Consider the following 7,493-nt stretch of genomic DNA (forward strand, 5'->3'; position numbering starts at 1 on the left):
TCATCTCTTCGCGGGTAGGAGATGGAGAACTTTCAAAATGTACGTGTTGGTGGACCTATGAGAATAAAGGTCTCGTGTGTGAACTGGTTTTGTTCATGTCCAAAAGAGAGGGGTTCAAGACAAGACTGAAGATGCATGTATCAGTTTTGTCTGAGTCCCCAGAGCCCTGTGGAGCAGGGGTATGAACCTATGGAGGTTACGGAGCATCCCACCTGTTCAGAGAAGGGTTTTCTGTGCATCTAAAAGAAAATAGTTGAAGACATGGCTGAATAACCCTGTATGTGCTGCTTTTCACTAATAAATCTTGTTTTGCCACTATTTAAATTTGCCATCTGGCCTTTAAATCCTCCATAAGTGTGTTGGTGAAGTGGGTATCACAGTTACCGGTCATGTCTACAGGGGGGTCTTTGTTAAAGGAAATTTATTACACACCTGGGGCAGCAGGTAGTTTTGGTGTGGTGAACTCGCTTTTTGAAGCCACCGAAAGTCAGAATAAGAATCTGAATAGAAGCCAGGTAACACCCTGGCTTTCAAATCAGGATGCGTACACCCTACACAAACCAGCAAGAAGACAATTTAAAAGAAACAAGACTGTTGTTTCAGATGTGAATGCACAATGGCAGGCAGATCTAGTGGATGTGCAACAGTTCTCCAAACACAACAGTGGTTTTAAGTACATCTTAACATATTATCCAAGCATGCCTGGGCCTTGAGTCTAAAAGACAAATCGGCAGGTGAAATATCCAAGGCCTTTAAAACCATTTTCTCAATGGGTCGCATGCCTGAAAAACTATAGATTGACCGGGGCAAAGAATTTTTAAGTAAGCCTTTAAGCAAACTGCTAAAAGAGTATAATGTCCACCATTCTGTTACAAATAATGAAGTGAAAGCAGCAGTTGTAGAAAGGTTTAATAGAACATTAAAATCAAAGATGTGGAGGTATTTTACAGCCCATAACACCTTTCATTACATTGCTGTGTTACCAGAGTTTCTAAAGAGCTACAACCACAGCTTTCACAGAACTATCCAGGCCAGGCCTGTTGATGTGAACTCCTCAAACTCTCCCCGCGTGTGGAAAACAGTGTACAGATACTACTTTAAAACAAAAACAGCAACCTCCCTGTTCAGAAAAGGAGAATACATGAGGGTGTCTAGAACCAAAGGGAGATTTGAAAAAGGTTATGAACAAGCATTCATCGATGAAATTTTCATAGTGGATGAAGTCACTAAGTGAGTGCAGACCCTCCTCTACCACCTAAAAGATTACAAAGACGAGCCAATTGAGGGTTCTTTTTATCCTGAAGAATTACAGAAAATGAACCCAAAACAGGACAAAGTTTACAGGATTGAAAAAGTCGTAGCAGAGAAAGGAAAAGGGAGAAAGAAACAGTTACTTGTGAAATGGTTAGGATGACCAGCTAAATTTAATGGTTGGGTAGAAGCCTCCCAAACCTGTAACATTTAGAATAAAAAACAAGGCATTGCTGCTGCTGAAAGAGCAAGATGAGCAACGGTGGTTTTACATCACTTTACCCAGTAATGCCTGTGCCAAGGTTTTCCCGCAGAACACCAGCTCAAACTGAACCATACAGCTGCTTAAACCTCTGGATCTTTTGAGGAAATGGGAGGTAGGGTTAGCAGAAATACAATACTCGCACAGCTGGAACAACATGAACAAAAACACCCCTTTTGAAATCTTTTCTGAAGCTAAAAAATGGGGGTATGTCCTGCACCAGGGATATTATTCATTCATCACAGAGTTGTTGGATCTTATGAATGATATCATTGCCAGTCACCCTACCCCACCTGAATTAGTTATCTTCTATGATCAAGTGAGCAGAAAAATTAGACTGAAAGCCAGCGATAACTCTTATGCTTTTTCTACTGGTGGTGAACTAGCTTATATTTTGGGGTTACTACCTGGGTCCACTGTTCTTTACATCTGATATTACCGGAGGATTCAGTTAATTGTACCTCTACATGGACATTGTTGAACACCAGCTTGTTGGGGACTTTTTGGTTCCCTTGCTATGCTGCGTACCTACCCGTGGAAAAAACAATGGGTTTGTCACTATTACATATGACAAGCTGCATTATGTCCCCGTGAGCCAGCACCACATTGACACAATCAGCATTGAAATAAAGTAACTTTTGCCACAGTTGCTAGGCCCTGCAAGAATCACAGAAAAGGGATGCTTCCAACGTATATCTATATTCAAGTCTCCAGCAAGCTGGTGTTCAACAATGTCCGTGTAGAGGTACAATTAACTGAATCCTCCGATAATATCAAGACGGCAGCCAAGATGGCGGGCAGGGGGCATGTCTAGGGTGGGGCCAGGACTGGGGTTAAGGGGGTGGGTCACCTTTCAATGGGCGGGGCTTGTCAGTTTGACAAGAGGTGTACCCTATATACTACTCCCCTTCTCTCCCCCCACACCTGTCTCTCACCCACTGACTCCTCAATCTACATTTTCACTGACTACCTGTCTTGTATGCATACCAGCCCAGCCTCTGGCTGCTTTACTTTTTATTCCATCCAGGAAGAGCACACACCAACTGCAGAAACTGCCTTAGTCTGACCAAGGGCTTTTGAACCCAAAAGCTTGCTTAATAATTGTTTTCCAGCTATTTAAGTTGGTCTAATAAAATATATCGGATTAGCCAAAGAACCTTGTCTGTCTTTGAAAGCATTGACTTATATACACAGGAACTGCATTGTATCTTAATTGCCTTCACTTCTGGTAACAATCCGAATGCCTTATGGGAAACATAAGGAATTGCTTAAGAGATGGGGAAACTCTCCTAACTATTTTAGAATCAAATCTCGCCTAAAAATTCTCCATCTGTTGCTATGCTGTGTATCACCTTGGTTTCTAGGCCTGATCCAAAGACATTAATATAAATAGGAGGCTTTTCATTAACTTCAAAAGACTTTAAATCAGGTCCTAAGTGCCTCCCTATATACACATTTCTTATTGTGGTAGATTTCTCACTGTAATCAATAGGAGTTTTGCCATCTTAAGATTGTGCTTCTAGGGATTGTGTCAGATAACTTTAAAGAATAAGGTTAAAACATTAATTCCCTTTCCTGAAATGAATAAACTCTATTTGTTGCAGTTGCCTGCTGCCTACACTCTATCAGTGTGCATGCAGCTGGTAATACATTTGTGTTTGTATGATAAATGTTTATGACAGCACACGCACAAAGACAGAATAGTGGGAGTGAATCTTGCTTCTTCCATGGAATTTTTGCCATTGACTTAAAAGGAAGCAGGATCAATGGCATTTCTCTGTAGCAAACATGTAGGCTCTACATAACTATTTTAGATTCTGTCTGACGAATTTTGGGGGTATTTTAGTTCACATATCATCTTTCTAAATATTTTATATATATTGAAATAATTAGAAACACATGGCTTTTTGTCATGCAGGCTCTTTTGCATGTGCTTAGCTCTATTAATGTTGCTCAACTAAGTAAGGGAAAGGGCTCCTGTGTTCCTATAAAGGAAATTATTCCAACACAAGTACAACAATTTGCTATTTATTTACTTTATAAATTTAGCTCAGTCCTGAGTATCCCACAATCATTAAGGGCTTCAGTGTTTTTACTCACCCTGTGAGGAAGGATCATATTGGCTACAATACAAGAGATGTTCTCCACCACTTCTTTCCCCACCTCTACCCTGTTTTCCTTCTGCTCCTCCTGTGTTTTGAATGGGATAAGCCATGAGAGCTGAACTCAGCCCTGTCGGGATCCATTAGCTGTTTTCTGAAAAAAAACTACTGGATTTACGTAGGTGCAGAAAATATTTTATTTATGAATCCCAAATGAACTTAAGCAGGAGAGGTACCTATGTTCAACTCAGCAAAGTTGGCAGCACTTCTGGGTATATGTAGTAACAGAATTTTAGGTATCGATATAGGTTTTCTGACAAAAACTAGGGCACCAGTGGGCAAGGCACCCAAGAGAGTTAGGTGCAATATATGTGAATCACTGTCTTGGATTTCTAAATTGTGCTTCTGTCTTGATATGAATTTCAGCCTACATGAGTTGCCCCAGGTCACACAGGAAGTCTGTGGCTAAATGAGGACTAAGTGAGCATTCTATCTATTGGACAATATTTCCCATAAACACTGCCAGGAAATGGGGCCTGATCAAAGCGGGTTAAATTAAGCCCTGATTCTGCAAAGATTCAAGCCTGTGCATAACTTTCCATATGGGAATAGTCTTTCAGAAGTCAGACAAATTAAAACAATGCACATGCTTAAGTTTTTGTAACACTGGGGCCATAATAAATTAAAAAAACAGGAGAGTGAAAAGCTGACACTAGTAAAGCCATTAAGATGTTATTTCCCAAACATACGCTATGACAAACTCATTTACATGTACAACACAAAATATAAATGAATGGGAATGTTTATCCACCCGTATCATGTATATGGGTCAATAATGGATCCCATAGGATGTCTAAGATTTGACTTCTCCATTTTGCTCACAACAGCACCTGAATGATGTTCAATTTTGCAGCATGATCCTGTAGGAATCAAAAGTGTTGTACCTGTACAGAGGTTGGAGGACTGAAACCATAGGCTTCAGCAAAAAAAGAACAACACTGACCTTTGAAGGAGACATAGCTGGCAGGGTAGAAGGTGCAGTGCTGTAAGGACTGACTCTGTATGTAATTCAACCCCACATTTTCATTCATGTCGCAACATGAAAGACCAGCAGCATGCAGCTTAGCCTGACATGTCCCCATTTTCTACCCTAGGACCAAATCACTAATCCCCACAGCAGCAAGCCTTGCTCTCTTCCCCTTACCCTCACAAAGGTGCTGTTTGCCACCATCTTTGAATTCAGGTGTCCCTGCTGCTGTTGAGGATGGTAGTGGGCAGCAAGTGACACACATAGTGGAGGTGGAGGTGGCAGGCAGCAGTGCTGCAGAGGGAAGCGGTGCCATGTGGCAGCAGAGAGCAGTGGCCCACAGCTGCAGCTGGCTGTCCCACTGCTCTAAAATGTTGCTGACCCCTGGTTTATAGGACTCAGCTCTTTGCAAAGCCAAGCCTCTGAGCCAGTAAAGAACTGCTAGTTAAAATCATCTGGTCTCACAGAGGGGGGAAAACTGATGTGCCAATGAAGTCCTCCAAAGAAGGCTTAAGTGAGCTGTAAGTGGTGCAGAGGCCTCATGCTGACTCTCTGCACGGGGTGAATTTCATCCATAATGCATAATAATAACGTTTGTTTAAAGGATCCACTGTACTTAATCAAAGATGCTTATTTAAAAAAGGCAATACATACCAGAAATAGCACTGCTGCACACTCACCAATAACCATTTCCCTACATGAAATGAACTGAATGTCCCCTCCACGGTAGAAACAGCTCTGAAATGCACACTATACAGAAACATATTTCAAGGAAAGATTTCTTTTCATAGATCCAGTTTTATGAGGTGTTAAGAGCCAGGGCTTGCTGACTTGCCCTGACAAATGGGAGCTGGTGACACTCAGCTCCATGCACTATAAGACTTTAACAGCTGGGTCTGAAGTGAGGAAAGGGAATTTGCTAACCAGGCAAATCCCTGTGCCAAGCTGAGGCATTTGCCCAAATGATGCTTCAGTGACTTGAACAGGTTGATTCAAAGGGCTAAAAGGCAAGAAGTGATGGGCCAGAAGCCAGAGATGACTGATGGTATAGAAGAAGTTGCAGTCCTGGGAATGAAATACAATGGAAATTAGTCACCCACACTATGATGACCCTTGTTTGTGCAGAAAACTGCAAAACAAGCCATTTCCTCCACATTACGAGGGAGTACTGATCACAGTCATAGAATCAGCCTGTTTCTGTCAAGGGGAGCAGGATGTAGAGCACATGCACAGGACACCAATGCTTGTGGTCTGCAAACTGGAACTCGTGTAGCCAGGTTTGATCATACACCATGAAGCATTGAAGGAATTATGCCATTATCTTTATGGGAGCAAGACAGGGTCAATTGTAAGCTACTGATAGCAGCTTGATGTAACTGCATGCACTCTTTTTTATTCTTCTTTGGCTACACAAATGGCAAAAAGCTCTCTGAGAGACTCCAATTCAAAATATAAAAGTTTAGCTCCCCTATAGCACTTTTTACTGGCAGATCTCAAAGCTAAAAGAAATAAATGTCACTATACCTTATTTATAGATAGGTAAACTGAGGTATAAAGCTGCAGAGTGAATTGCTCATGTTCCCCAGGTAGGCCAGTAGCAGAGACAGGTAAGGAAACCAAGTCACCTTAGTTCCAGTCCAGTTTTCTGTCCATTAGGCTATACTTCCTTCCCAAGAAACTGTAGAATGTGAGGTATGGTTGTGAAGTAATATTATTGGTAACCATCAGTCCTTCTGGATCATGGTGTAGTATGCATGACAGCCACGCAGACCTTCAATGCATATGCCTGGGCAGGAATTTTTTTTTGGAGGAGTGGAGGCTGAAGTAATATTACTATTACTAACAAAGTGTTATGAGTTAGTCTGTGGCAAGTTTAATGCTGCCCTTCATTTATGATGGCTGCATGAGACTGTCAAGTACATTTCCATCAAAAAAAGAAAGGCAAACACAAGGTTTTTCAAGCATTTGAATGGCTAGATGGAGGAGTCCTACCTGGAGATATTTTTGGGTTGTGTGTACAAGTGTTGATAACAGGAGACAGTAGAGAAAACAGAAATACAGCAAAAACATGGAAGCTTCAGTCAGTACAACCTGAACAGCTCTGTTGTGTTTCCCTGGAAGAAGCCGAAAGAAGATAAGGATTCTGGGGTGAGAGATGGCTGAAAGCTCAATGGAACTGTGAACAAAAATGTTAATGTCCTATGTTCAAGAAAGGAGCATCTTGTACGTTAGGGTAGATAAAAAGAATTAAAGATATCTGACTCCATCACCAGTTTCTTCTCCTAACTGGTATAACCTACAAATTATGGCTAGCTGCTCAGGTCAAAAAGGGTAATAGTATTACAATAAACTTTATCAGTTTTTAGCCCCATAATGAAGGTGAATAGACATTGCATGAAAGCCCCCACTGACTTCAATGTAGATATGATTTTACTTTGGGTCGATATATGTTAAAGGTAATTTTGCAAACTGGCTGGTAGAGAAAATGTGTGGGGCAGGTGAAAAAAAGACATTTTACTATTAGAATTTCCACACTCCCTTGCTATTGTGTGTATATTTTTGCCAAAGAAATGAACATTGCATGCCTAAATAACAGTAGTGGTTTCAGAGCCAGGAAAAGAAATATTCTGTAAACAACTATTTAGACATAAAAATAATTATAAAAAAATCCTGTTAAACTTCATTGCAAAATCCTCACTGTGCATATGTGTATTTCTGCTTTCTGAAGCCCCATACTAGTACTTCATCTGCTATAGACATACAATTTCAAACTACCAAAAAGCAATTAGCCAATGTTAAAGTCTAATTTCTTGCCAAATGTATTTATTTATTTTAAACAGAAATGATTTGG

Source organism: Crocodylus porosus, unplaced genomic scaffold (genome assembly GCF_001723895.1).
Source record: "Crocodylus porosus isolate Cpor-Errol unplaced genomic scaffold, CroPor_comp1, whole genome shotgun sequence".
NCBI lineage: Eukaryota > Metazoa > Chordata > Crocodylia > Crocodylidae > Crocodylus > Crocodylus porosus.